The sequence below is a fragment of the Myxocyprinus asiaticus genome, chromosome 28 (assembly GCF_019703515.2).
Source record: "Myxocyprinus asiaticus isolate MX2 ecotype Aquarium Trade chromosome 28, UBuf_Myxa_2, whole genome shotgun sequence".
Classification (NCBI taxonomy): Eukaryota; Metazoa; Chordata; class Actinopteri; order Cypriniformes; family Catostomidae; genus Myxocyprinus; species Myxocyprinus asiaticus.
The window spans coordinates 16,066,934-16,081,340 of NC_059371.1; positions in this window are offsets into that span (position 1 = coordinate 16,066,934).

Sequence of the window (14,407 nt, forward strand, 5' to 3'; positions counted from 1 at the left end):
TGTATGTAATATCTTTTTGAAGTTTATTTATCTCCTTCAAGGTCATCCATTGCACACTTTATTCAAACACTGAAATATTCTTCAGTTTCAAAAAATTAGATGTGATTTTCTCCTACAGATCGCCCTCCATCCCTCCCTCTACATTACTATTTATTCTCCTCTCTGTCTCTCCTTTGTTCTCTGTCTGGCAGAAGAAAAGAGCCAAGTAGGCCTGATCCAGTTATGGAGACGACAGATAGGGAAAGTAACTGATATGGAGCTGTCTGTCTCCTCTTAATATTGGACTGTGTTACTGTGTAATCCCTCCCCTATCATTGTATAAAACACCTCCACGGCCCTGTTGTACTCCTCCAAATTAAGCACTCTAAAACCGCTAAGCTGTTTCCACAACACTGAACTGCATTTATTCAAACTACTTAAATGCTACATCCACCCATTTTTCCACAATTTCCACACCTGGGTGCTCTTGGAATGGGGAGTAAATTCATCTCTTCCTTCTAGGGCGGGTTGCACCAACAAGGATTACACTTAAATTTAGATTAAATCAAGGTTTATCTTATATTTCTGTTGCACCAAACTTTAAACCTTGTTTAAAAATGATCAGAGTTACATGTAAACTAACGTTTTGATCCTGATTTAAATTTCATAGTAAATCTAGATTAACTTTAATACTGTTGCCCAATACTTTAAACTCTGATTTTGATCTCAGTTAGGGATTCACTTTAAACTACCTTTACAAAAATCGAGATTTCATGGCAAATTTGCTGCAAACTTGCTGCAAATTCGCCACTGATCATTATCACATGCAAATGAGCTTTGCGACAGAGTTGCAGCAAATTGTCCATTGTTGCCAAAGGTTTGCTGGAGGTTCACCACTATCGGAAAAGAGCTGCAAATTTCTGGCAAACTTTTGCAGAGAATCAAAAGCTCATTAGCATGTGAAAATAACAAGCAGTAAATTTGCTGAAAATTTGCAGCAAGTTTGCAGCTAGTTTAGATTTTTTGTAAGGGTAGATGAGGTGGTTCAAATAAAAAACTGACCTACAATTAAACTTAAATGACTAGATTACTGGACAGTGGATGTACTGTCACCCTTCTGAGAGACTTTTATAATATTATTTATGTATATTATGGCCCAAAATCATGGGCCATCTGCCGTGATGCGTGCTTTCAAATCTGGGGTGCGATGGCTCATCTCTGTGGCGGCGCGATTACCTGCTTCCCGATGCTTTACATGCGGGGACACGGGACAGAGGCGGATCTCTCGATGAGAGGAGAGGAGAGCGTTAATTCGGCATTTAAGGAGAGTGGTTACAAGCATTAGGTGTTCGTTTTTGCTTCCCTCCACTCTCATATTCGCACCAGTCGGCAGCCTGCACTGTTCATTTCTAGCGCTGACCCGAGGGGAGGTGGTTGATCCAAAATCTGTGTGGTCCTTTTTCCTTAAATTATGCTGCCATATTTAAGGCATGTGACATTGTACATGCTGCTGAAACATTTTCTTAACCTGGTTGATCAGCCCTGCGTACTAACGATGTACATCTATTTTCAGAGTACATCATGGTGGACAAAATGAATCACAGGTGAAGGTTTTAATCACAGGTTAAAAGTTTAATCTCTGATATGTTAAATCGTATTTAAAATTAAGTGGTGCAACACAACTAAAAAAAATTGGATCAACAAACCCTGGATTAGCTCTAAACTCTGCTTAATTTAATCCTTATTGGTGAAACCCACCCCTAGAGTTTTACCATTTTTACAATCCCCCAGAGTTTTACAATTCTAAACGTGCAATCACAGTAGACTTTGTTCTCCATGTGATTCCATTCATATGCATGTGAACTAAGGAGACCGGAAACACAAGTGCATGTGAAGCTTAGTGTGAAAATGAGTTTAATCTTTTGGTGTATAAAAAAAAACGTTTGACCAATAGAGGATCTAAAAGTCCCAGACTGGCCACTTTAGGATCAATTAGGAATGTCCCAATACCAATACTGGTATCGGAATCAGGTCCAACACCATGCACATGTACTTGTACTCATGTTCATAAAAATGGACTTACTCTAAAACGTTCTCCAAAGACATGGTCGATGCGCTCAACTGAACCAAAGATGGTGGTGGACATCCTCCTGTGGGCATGTACTGAACATTTTCTACACTAAAGCTTCATGTCAAACCATTTTTCTTGACCTCTTGGACTGTTTAATTTACAAAAGAACCTCTGATGACAGCAAATATGACTGAAAGCTCCTCACTTTCTTTTTAGATGGAAGTGTATGCTAAATCAATATTTTACGATGTGAATGCCCTCCATTAAAAAAAAAAAAGTTGTATTATTGTTCGCACATTGGCGGTTCTAGCTTACATGGTGCCCTAGGAAAGATCCGAAGTGGCGCCCCCCATAATATCAACAACAACAACAACATGAGAAACAGATCAATATTTAAGTCCTTTTTATACTCTAAATCTCCACTTTCACATCTGAAAATTACATTTGATGCCTGTTTAGTTTCACTTTCACGTCTGAAAGTGTAAGTGGAGATTTAGAGTAAAAAGGGACTTAAATATTGATCTGTTTCTCACCCATATCTATATTGTCACTTCTGAAGACATAGATTTAACCACTGGAGTCTTATGGATTACTTTTATGCTGCCTTTATGTGCTTTTTGGAGCTTAAAAGTTCTGGCCAACATTCACTTGCATTGAGCTGAAATATTGTTCTAAAAATATTCTGCAAAAGAATATAAACCATGTTTCTGGAATGGCATAAGGGTGAGTAAATGATGAGAGAATTTTCATTTTTGATTAAACTATCCCTTTAAATAAAAATAACTAGACAGTGGATATAGAAATGAAGTAACATATATGTGTTTGTGTGTATGTATGTGCACATACATGTATAATATAATATATAAATTATATATACAACAGTATAATATTATATATATATATATATATATATATATATTATACTGTTGATCATGATTATCTTATGTTTGTTCAGAATGTAAGAATACATTATGAACATTCATAATCTTATATAGAGCCTTTAAGGCTGAGTAGCCTATCAGGAACAACTCGGGGCACCTTTCCCCCATCGCAGTCTTTTTTTCTTTCTCCCCTTTTCTCCCCAATTTGGAATGCCCAATTCCCAATGCGCTCTAAGTCCTCATGGTGGCGTAGTGACTTACCTCAATCTGGGTGGCGGAGAACGAATCTCAGTTGCCTCCGCACCTGAGACCGTCAATCCGCGCATCTTATCACGTGGCTTGTTGAGCGCGTTACCGCGGAGACGTAGCATGTGTTGAGGCCCACAGCAATCTCCACAGCATCCATGCACAACTCACCATGCGCCCCACCGAGAGCGAGAACCACACATTATAGCGACCATAAGGAGGTCACCCCATGTGACTCTACCCTCCCTAGCAACCGGGCAAATTTGGTTGCTTAGGAGATCTGGCTGGAGTCACTCAGCATGCCCTGGATTTGAACTCGCGAAACCAGGGGTGGTAGTCAGTGTCAATACTCGTTGAGCTACCCAGGCCCCCACCCTCGCAATCTTGCGAGCCCTCTGCGGGGGCGGTGTGGCTCAATTTGGGGCACCTTTCTCACATCCAATCTTCCAGGGTGGGGTGGCACGATTTGGGGCACCTTTCTCCCATTGTGAGCCAGGGGCAGGGCAACACAGTTCATGGCACCTTTTCCCCATCGCGATCTTGTGAGCTCTGGGGGGGGGGGCCGATCAAGTATGCTGTTGAGCCGCCCCAGAGAGTGTTGCTGCCTATATCGCCTATGCCAGGATCCGCTACTGCTGTTCACATGTATGTTAAAAGCTTCCTATTCTAATTTACTAGCGAGTCTGAAGCCTTCCTTATATGGCATTTCATGGGCATGGATTATGATAATTGTGAATGAACGTGCATGCGCGCTCTATTTACGTATGTCTGGAATACACTAACATACACAAGTTGTACTAACAAATCTGGGGAGTACAAAGCGTTCGTGAATCCGGCAGAAAGTTTTCGTGAAGCTCCATTTTACCTGGAAATTACTCCTAATTATTTAGTATATTTAATAAATTTTCATGAATGAGGCACATTATGTTTTATAATTGTATGTATAGTGTCTAATAATGCATTGGCAATGTACACTTAAATGTATCTTGCCTATAAAGTTTGATATGAATTTAATCTGCCCATTTGATCCTATTATTAAAAAAAAAGTCCACTGTAAAATGGCAGAAGATTTTGCCCAACTATTAATAACAGCATGTCCACTAATTTTATGTCATGTATACATACACTTGTATCAAAGATTTATACTTGTAAAAAATGTGTCAAATTAACAATCTGCAAAAAAAAAAATAAATAAATAAATAAATGAACACTGCACAGATTTAAATAATTAAAATAAATGACAGCTAACCTATTTCTTGCAAGTTCTATGAGACAAAGTATAAAGCAAATATATGTATGATTATATTTTTTTAATGTTTGTTGTAATGTATTATGCACCATGATTACTGATGATTAATCACAGACAACTGTGCGAATAAGTACAGGTAGTTAAAAAAAAACAAATTTATCGATTCTCAGCCCTAGTGTAGCAGGATGGGCTAAAACATTGTCATGGATGAAGAGTTGCAACAGTTGAGGGAATTAGTGGCGCAGTTGAAGGCTGATAATGAGAAACTGCATCAAGAACGTACCTCAGTATCGTCAGGTTCAAGTGCAGCATCTTCTAGCGTTGCGGGGACACACGCTGCTATGCCTCCACCCCTGAGTATGGGTGCCACTCTGCATGAACTGTTTGTTTATGTACCTCGGGATCGAAAATTCCCAAAGTTTAATGGCAGGACTGGCATCAGTATTGATGAGTGGGTCGAGGAGGTACAGGCGTGTATGCAGTCGCATCACCTTTCTATTGCTGATCAAACATTTTTCTTGTTTGACCACTTGGAGAGGGAGGCACGAGAAGAGATTCGGTACCGATCTAATGTTGAAAGGAGGGATCCAGCTAGAATTATTTCGGTGCTGCGAGAGTTATACAGTTGCTCTCAGTCATATATGGCCTTGCAGGAGGCCTTTTTCTCTCTGAGTCAGCAGGAAGGGGAGACCTTGTTAGAGTTCTCCCTTGCCCTGATGAGCCTCCTTGTGCATGTCAAGCAACAGTCACCGTATGTTATGTCAAATTCAGAAAACTTTTTGTGTGATCAATATGTCGAGCATGTAGCGGATAGTTCTCTGCTTCAGGAACTTAAGCAGTTAGTTTGTCGTCATCCCACTTCCAGTCTGCTTGAGGTTCATAGTGAGGTGATGAGATGGGAATGGGAGGGAATGCCGAGGGGCACATGGGGTCGGAGTCAGTCTGTCCCATTAGCTCCTTTAATTCAGTATGGGGTGCAGGGGGGACCGCTGTTGGATACTGATGATTCACTGCAGAAGTCGGAGTTGACTGAGTTGAGGGAAATGTTAAAGTCGCAGCAGGTGCAGTTGGATCAGCTTACTAAAAGTTTTGCTTCATTACAGGGTTCCGCTGCTTGTAGTCAATCTCCTCACTCACAAAGTCACTCTCTGTACCCACGCAATCAATTCTCCCGTGCTAGACCCTTGATATGTAGAAGGTGTCAACAACCTGGCCATTTTGCCAGGGAGTGCGAAGAGGAACGTGTTTCCCCTCACCCTCAATCTTCTCTTACGGCCCCTGCTGCAGGTGGGAGTAGGCAGCCTTGTTTCCAGCAGCCATTGGAAAACTAGTCCCACCGGGCTGCAGAGCCACAACTCGGTTGGGGGGAATATCGGCTCAGGTGTTGTCCAGAATTCTTGTTCAGTGTCTCGTTTAATGTCGTCGTGTCCACATTTGGTCCTTCTTATTGGTGGGGTCCAGGTGCCCTGCTTGATAGACACTGTCTCTATGGTGTCTACCATTACCGAGAGTTCCTTTTTACAACATTTCGAGCCGTGGGGTCAGGATCGTCTTCGATTGAGCCAGTGGCTGCAGCTTTGAGCTGCCAACGGGTTGGATATCCCTTATATTGGATGTGTGGAGTTGGATTTTGAGCTCCGTGGCAGGTTAGTGCCGAAATGTGGGGTGCTTGTTGTCAAAGATCCTTCTGCTGGTTTGTGTGCCCAAGTGCCGGGTGTTCTGGGAATGAATATTCTCAGCTGCTGTTACCAGGAGCTCAGGTTATAAGGGAGAGTTGCAGCCCCTATACATCCCCTATAGTCCTGGTTAAAAAGAAGGACAGTAGTCTACGCATGTGCGTGGACTAGCGTCAATTGAATTCTAAGACCAGGAAGGATGCGTTCCCTCTGCCTCGAATTGAGGAGTCATTGGATGCACTGACAGGGGCCCGCTGGTTCTCCACTATAGATTTTGCCAGCGGGTACAATCAGGTCCCTTTTATTGAAAGAGATAAACCTAAGACAGCTTTTTGTACACCATTTGGCCTGTTTGAATGGAACCGTATGCCATTTGAGCTTTGTAATGTGCCTGGTACGTTCCAGCGTTTAATGCAATGGTTGTTCGGTGACCAACAGTGCCAGTCACTATTGCTGTATCTCGATGATATTGTGATTTTCTCTTCTTTAGTGGCACAGCATTTGGAGCGATTGGAGGTCATCCTGATCAGGTTGAAGTGTGAGGGCCTTAAGGCAAAGTTGGGGAAGTGCTCATTCTTCCACCCAGAAGTGGCATATCTGGGACATGTGATATCAGCCGAGGGTGTCTCGACTGGCAGTTGCTCAGTGGCCACGGCCCACCAGTGTTTCAGAGCTGAGCTCCTTTTTGGGCTTCGCCAGTTATTACCGCCGATTTGTGGAGGAGTTTGCTAAGTTGGTGGCCCCTCTGCACAAGCTGGTTGCAGAGTTTGGATGTGCAAAGCCCAGGGAGCGAGCAGAGCAGAGTTTTGGACATTTCAGTGTCAGACGAGCTTTGAGGAGCTAAAGAGGAGGTTCACCATGGCCCCGGTGCTCGCCTATGCAGATTTCTCCCTTCCCTACATCCTGGATTTGGATGTCAGCCTGAGTGGGTTAGGCACAGTCCTCTCACAGGAGCAAGGTGGTAAGGTGAGGCCCATTGCTTATGCAAGCCACAGTCTTAGGCCAACAGAGCGCAATATGTCGAGCTATAGTTCCATGAAATTGGGATTCTTGGCGCTTAAGTGGGCCATGACCGAAAAATTTAGGGAGTACTTGTTGGGCAACAAATGCATGGTGTTTACCAACAACAACCCCCTCAGCCATCTGACTTCAGCAAAACTTGGGGACACTGAGCAATGATGGGCTGCACAGCTTGCTTGCTTCGATTTTGAGGTTAAGTATCGGCCTGGAAGAAGCAATAAGAATGCTGATGCCTTGTGGCAGGTGAGGATCATCAGGCTAGGTTGCAAGTAGCTTTCGAGGTTTATCTCAGCTAGTTTATCTCCGTGATTATAGCGTTAGATGGTGTCATAAAATCCAGGACCTGTGGTGTATAAGGTTGTGGAGGCGCCTAGATCGGGCGGCGCTGTGTATATCATTGCATCGGTGCATGATGTGGATAAAATAAAGCGGGTCCACCAGTTGCTGCTGAAGGCTCGGATTCAAATTAATCCTTCTCCTGTTTCCCCTGATAGGCCCTTGGTGGATTCAGAACCATATCAGGTGGAGGAGACTTATTATGTGGACTTGTGGGTGGTAATGCATGAAACTCCTCAAGTTGCATCCGATCCTGTCCTTCCAGTAGATTCTGATCTGCTGGAAACCGAGTCCAGGGCATCAGGTGAGTAAGGTCAACCCTGTGGTATAGGGGTAAGTTCGTTACCACACTCAGGTACTTTAACCATGGATCAAACTCATACTAGTGAGGTTGTGCCATGGATGTCAAGGCGGGCCACAGCTGGCCAGCACTCTAATGTTCATCATCTGCCAAGGACAGTAGGTGAGACAGCAAGTTGTACTCCCTGGTCCAGTGTCTAGTGCAGTGTTTGCTTTCTTTAGACCCTGGGATTGACCCCTGGGTGTTTTTGAGTTCATTGTTGGGGCAACAATGCGCAATGGGGGGTAGACTGTAGCAGGATTGACTAAAATGACCTGCTTTATTGTGCTGTGTCACGTGCATGTTCTTTGCCTATTAGTGCCCTTATTGTGGCAATAAAAGAGGTGGGTTTTAGCTACCTGGATATGCATTATTGTTGGTATCGCCCTTGCGTGACATCATTGGTTGCCGCCGAAGGTATGTGTAGTGGCTGTTGTTAATCTGTGCTCTTTGCTTTGTGCATGTGCATTTGTTATGTGTCATATGAGTTTACCTGTTGCCGTTAGGATAACACTGAATGCGTCCTTTTCCATCCGCTGTGTGCTGGCTGCCTACTCTTCCCAGGTATGTTGTTCAGCCTCTACATAAAAAAAATTGTGTTTAGTGACTCACGATCTGTCCTAGTTCAGATGGGATTTGCATTGTCTCATTTATGTTGGAGATATATTGCCAATTGAGATGCTGCACTCGTACATGGTGAGCGACCATGTATGGTATGGTTTACAGTGACCATCCCTTGGTATGTAGGATTGCAGTTCTTGCTCATCGCTCGTTTGCATTCGTCTATAAATAATGCACTGTCTCATGCACGGCAGGTTTATCTGCGCTTCTGAGGGTCTCACTGGCTTGATCGCCCAGCTGATTGCCTCTATCGGCGGTTGTACTGTCGTCATTTGTTGGTGCAGCTTTTCTCGGCTGTTCTGTCTCCGCCCGGCTGCGACCTGCTCATTCTCTCGTGGTTGCTTTTATGGGTTTGTTCTTTTTGTTTTGTGTGTATTTTGGGTTTGGTTATTGTTTTGTTTGTTTTCTGTATGTACTTTGTTGTTTTCATGTTTTGGTTGGCGCCGTGTTGTACTGCGTATGTAATTAAATTAGTTTTTTGTTTGTATTGTTTGTATTATGATTTGCCACACTATAATTAGCTCTTGCAGTGTGTGTTGAATTGTAATGTTTCAACCTCCTTTTCACGCTGCTTGATAAAGCTTGAGCGAATTATGTGCGTTCTTAATGTATTGGATTTATGTGTTATAGTGGAGTGAAGCCATTGTATTTTATTTGTTGATTTTTGTTTTAATTTACAATTAAGTTGGAGAACTGATTTTGTTTTTTTGTGAAATTTTGTTTCTTGTGTGTTATGTCCATATTTTGTGTTTATTTTCGTATTGGAGTCAGCTTCTGTGAAACTGGAAGCTTTACTGATGCCAGTCAGTGGTTGGGTGAACGTATATCATGTGTGTGTGTGTGTGTGTGTGTGTGTGTATTTTTTTTTTTGTGTAGTGGGGATGCTAGCCGCTGCCGTTATTTGGTGGTGTGTCTGCACCTAATGCCGTGCGTTTATTATTTGCATCCAATTCTCACTTGTGTGTGTGAGTGAGTGGTGTGACTTGGGGATTTACAAAGCTGGCAGCTAGCCTATCCTTCCAGTTCCCCTCACTTCTGGTAAGCTTCCACTTTGTACAACTGTCTTTTTGTGTGTTTTTGTGCTTTTGCCATTATTGGCATCCTCTGGATTGTTTGTCTTGTCCCTCGCTACATTCGCAGCATTTTGGCATTGTTTTGATTGAGTCTGCCATTATTGGCGCCCCCTTAGAGTCTGCCCCTCTCCACTCCGCCACACTAGTATAAAGCAATTCATCTGATAGGCCTAATATTGTATTATTTCTATGTTGGAAATTAACTGTTCTGTTTTCATTTGATTAAAGTATTAATGAATTAGTTTATTTAGACACTATTTTGATGATAAAAGAAAAAGAAAAAAAAAAAAAGAAAAAACAAGTATCATATTATTATCAGTGAGTACCAAAAAGGAAGTAACGGTCCTTGTAGACGTTCTCAAAAAAATTATAATGGGACACACCTAGGCTCAATATAAAATATTGTGCATGGTTTACTGTGTTATGGGAAAGTGGAGTTGATAGTAAACTGTAACATTTTGAAAGTATTATTTTTTGTCATTTGTAATTTATTATTTATTAAGCCTGTGACTTGGGACCATGCTCTAGATTGTGTTCTAATCCATGTATAATATGTTCTTTTCCTGATGTCTACTGTCTTTTTTGCTCTTCTGTGCACTAGTATCATCTGGCATTGACATGTTTCTGCAGCTCAGGACACTGATCAGAATATTCATAAGTGATCGATCTGCTCTGCCACCATGATCATTCTCTCTTTCTCACTGCAACCTTCAGACTATAATCCTCCACCTTCTCTCATATTTTCCTTAACCCTCTACTATCTTTCTGTGGGGGAAAAGGTTAACGAACGAGAAAGAGGTAAATGAAAAACAGAGAAAGAAGCAAATGGCTCATAAAGCACAAAGCAAATCCCTTTGGACAGGAAGACCAAGAAGACCTTAGAATTGACAGGGGAAAGAGAAAGGAGAAGTTGGAGGAAAGAAGGTGAGAGGTTTGTACAGGTCAACATGGTTTTATGCCATGGCTCTAAACCTTTTTTGGTTTCCTGATATAGACATTGTATACGTAGGGCCTTTTGCATCTGTTCTAGCCTGTTGCAGTCAATTATGTCTTATATGCCTGGAGAGAGCTATCCATTAACCATTCCTATATTCTCATATTCCCGTAAATAATGACAGAATTTTCATTTCCAGGTAAAATATTCCTTTAAGAGTGTTTCTCAGAAATACAACCACAAAGAATATCAGTTTCTCCCCAGTTCATGGCTCGTCCTACCTGAAATCAAACATTACATTTTTTAGCTACCAGTATATACGCTATACTTAATTTTTCTATCAACAGCTCAGCGGGAGAAAGAAAGGAGTGAAGGAGGAGATGACCAGGACTGTAGAATACACTTTTGCACAGGGTTGAATAATACACCTTTAGCATATTTGGTAAGTCCTCCAATGTATCAGATTTAAATCCAAATGCAATGGAATAACTGGAGATTTGCAATTACATATTGTATTTCCAGTCAATTAATTTTACTGTAAGAAAACCTACCATCTGTTCACTGTGAAACATGCACTGAAATCAGCTCTAAGCACACAATATCACTCTTAATGTGCCACTTACAATATGATGAGATCTAAAAGCCATATTTAGAATTGAGATTGTATGATATGCAATAAATGGCAAAAAAAGTAATGCTGAAACTGGTGATACTTTTAAAATATGCTTTCATAAATATTAGATTATTCTCTTCTACAGATTCTGGTGTTCACAGGGAAGAATTTAGAGACATCTTCATTATTTCACACCAGAATAAAAGTCCATCAAATACAGACCAATAGGCATGAAATATGAAAAGGAGACATTTACTCATTTAAATGCAGTAGAATCACATCATGTCTTTCAATGCACCACTAGCACAGCCGCTCCCTACCCACTCAACCTACACACACACATCCACACACTCACTGACCACACTTTGGAGGAAATCCCCACATCTCTTAGACACGTCTAATCCTGCATAATGAATTGGAATCCTTTTCTTTCTCAGTCAAGTAAAAAGTGATTAACAGTAATTAAATGTGTAATTTTGCAGTGAGCTTTAAATTTGTGAAACTGGTTTATAAAAGAAGCAGTGTGTACTTTCTGTTCCACTAGCAGCACCAAACAGAATTACAAAAATTATTGTTTCCAACCAGGTTTCCCAAAAACTCCTACCTGCCTTTGTTCAGACAAAGGTATTTTTGGTAGTCCTGCTCCAAACTCACGCCAACAAACAGAACAATTTCTATAGGGCCTCAGAGCCACAATGTTTACACTTTTGAAAAGTCAACTGACAAATGCTTCCTTGTCTCTGCACATTAAACTGGGATAGAAGAAAGCATTCTAACTAGGGGTGTGCGGAACGAATAATTTCACTGATGTTTAAACGAAAATTTTGGAGTCGACTAGTCTAAAAAGTAAGAAACCTTCAGAAAACAGTAAAAGAAAATTGTTTATGCGGCCCATTTAAAATACTTAATATATTCCAAAACGCTAAATTGTGCTGAAAAGAGGCATTTATCTGCGACGTGATTGCCTTGCATTACGATCATTGTACATTAAATATAGAACATGACACACATTCACTATATCAACATTAGCGAATACAGGTATATTTATTGAAAGCAATTAAATGAATAGTGTGCAGGACCAATAGAGCAACCCTAATAGCCTGTTCTAAATGGAATTCACCAAGTGAAAGTTACTTAACATTAAAACAGTCAGGACATTGTTGAAAATAATTAACAGGAAAGCCAAATCTATGAGAGAGAGAGAAAAAAAAATGCGCTGAAAAGTTGCGTGTATTTCACGACGTGCGTATTGATCTAATATGACAGCTGTTCAGTAAAGAACATTAACCAATAAAAGTTATGATGTAAAAAAAAAAAAAAATGCTATAGGATAGAAATAAATAGGCCTGTGATGTACAATATACCTAAAGTTTTCTAAACATGATGTGCACACAGAATAAATGATAGTTTAACCCGTTAAGCAGTCAGCACCTCTTTGAAAATAGCCTTCTTAATAAGCAGATTAAAAATGGCATACATAGCCTAAAAGAGTCATAGGTTACTTCTAGTAGATAAAAATCTACTCAGAATAATAGATTTTCTGATCAGCAAAATTAACGTCAACATGGTCCGGTGATAGATGGGACTATCCTGAGCTTGAAAAAGCCTGTGATGGGTAAATAACTTACAAGAGCACACATTTTTAAAGAAGAATCAAATGTGAAAACATTCGTAATGACTTTCAAGCCACCGTTTCGGAAATCCGCTTCCGGCACCACCACTGAAGTGATTTCTATAGCTACTTTGCGGAGTTTGCTTGTCTACCGAGAGGACATTTTCCTGTGCACGCCGCATGAGGGAAGAAGCACGCACAGCCTGAGGTAAATTAAACTTTGTATCTGTTCCAGATATCCTCTTTTTTTTTTTTGTAATATTTGTATTAGTATTTGTTTTTTAAATGTGTAACATGTACATGACAATAATTTAAGTGCAGCCTCTGTAAAAATATAAAGCCAAACGTAAATGTGTTAAAATGTTGAACAGTTTAATGGGGAAAATATGAACCGACTAGTAATTCCAGCATCGACTAGCAGTATCAGTACCGTTTTGTCGACAAGTCGACTTGTCTCGCATATCCCTAATTCTAACATAAAAAAAATTCATACTTCATCTTTAATTTAGAAATTATACATAGAGTTGTTTAGGGAAAACCTTAAATAGGTTGACCAAGGGTTCAACCTATTTAAAGTGTACTTTCAAAATGACCTTTCTCTCCATAGCACCTCTCCATTATGAGGATCATTATGCACAGGCAGATTAATATGGTCACTCTGGACGTTCTTTTACTGGCAGGTATGATACACTTTTTTACCTTCCTAAAGGTCACTTTTTACATCAAGTCAAAGGTCATCATAGTTCTTAGCTACAACCAGCTTCTGGCGATTCTTTTCAGTACCATCCAATGTTTTCCAGTCACATCACATCTGTGCAAGTGGCCTAAAAGCAGATAAGTAAACCTGACCTGGAGAAAGATGCTCATTTGTGTCAGCAGAACAGCATGTATAGACAAATGAGCATTATATCAATACTTTGCAATAAATGGGAACTGTATTCAATTATTAACACATCTGGAGAAAGAATGACAGTGATAGCAACAGAGGACAGAAAAGCATTACTGAAGAACTGTCCATGATCTCAGAGTGGCGACCTTGGACCCGAGCTTGGTTGGCAGTGAAGTAATGGCAATGTGTGTGTGTGTGTGTGTGTGTTTGTGTGTGTGTGTGTGTGTGTGTGTGTGTGTGTGAGGGTGGGTTTGGATGGTTTACGAGGACATTTCTTTAGGTTACAAACTGGTAATTACAAGGGTATTATGGGTGGTGTATAAGGACATTTCTAGTGTCCCCATAATTCAAATCGCTTATAAAAAAAAAAACAAAAAAAAAAACATACAAAACAATGTTTTTTTGAAAATGTAAAAATGCAAAAAAAATTTTGTGAGGGTTAAGTTTAGGGGTAGGGTTAGGGGATATAATCTATAGTTCGTACAGTATAAAAATCATTATGTCTGTAGGGCTTTACTGGTTGCTTAGATCAGTGTTACTATCAGAAATAATTAATAATTATTTCTTTAGTTATTAATTAATATTTAAATTAATTAATTGAATCTAACTCATTAAAACCTCATATGGGGCTCCAGTAAATGTAGTGCGCTACATTTAGGAGCGGGTTTGGTTATTAGCAATAATTAATAATTATCAAAGATAATTATTAATTATTAAAATCAAAGAACTTTGATGAGAATCAATGTTAGCTTTTTCTAATCCTTTAAATCAACAATTATCAAAGATAATCGTTACTTGTTAACATCGATGAAACATTAATTAAAATTGACATTAGCTTATTGATCATTCAAATTCAACAATCATCAA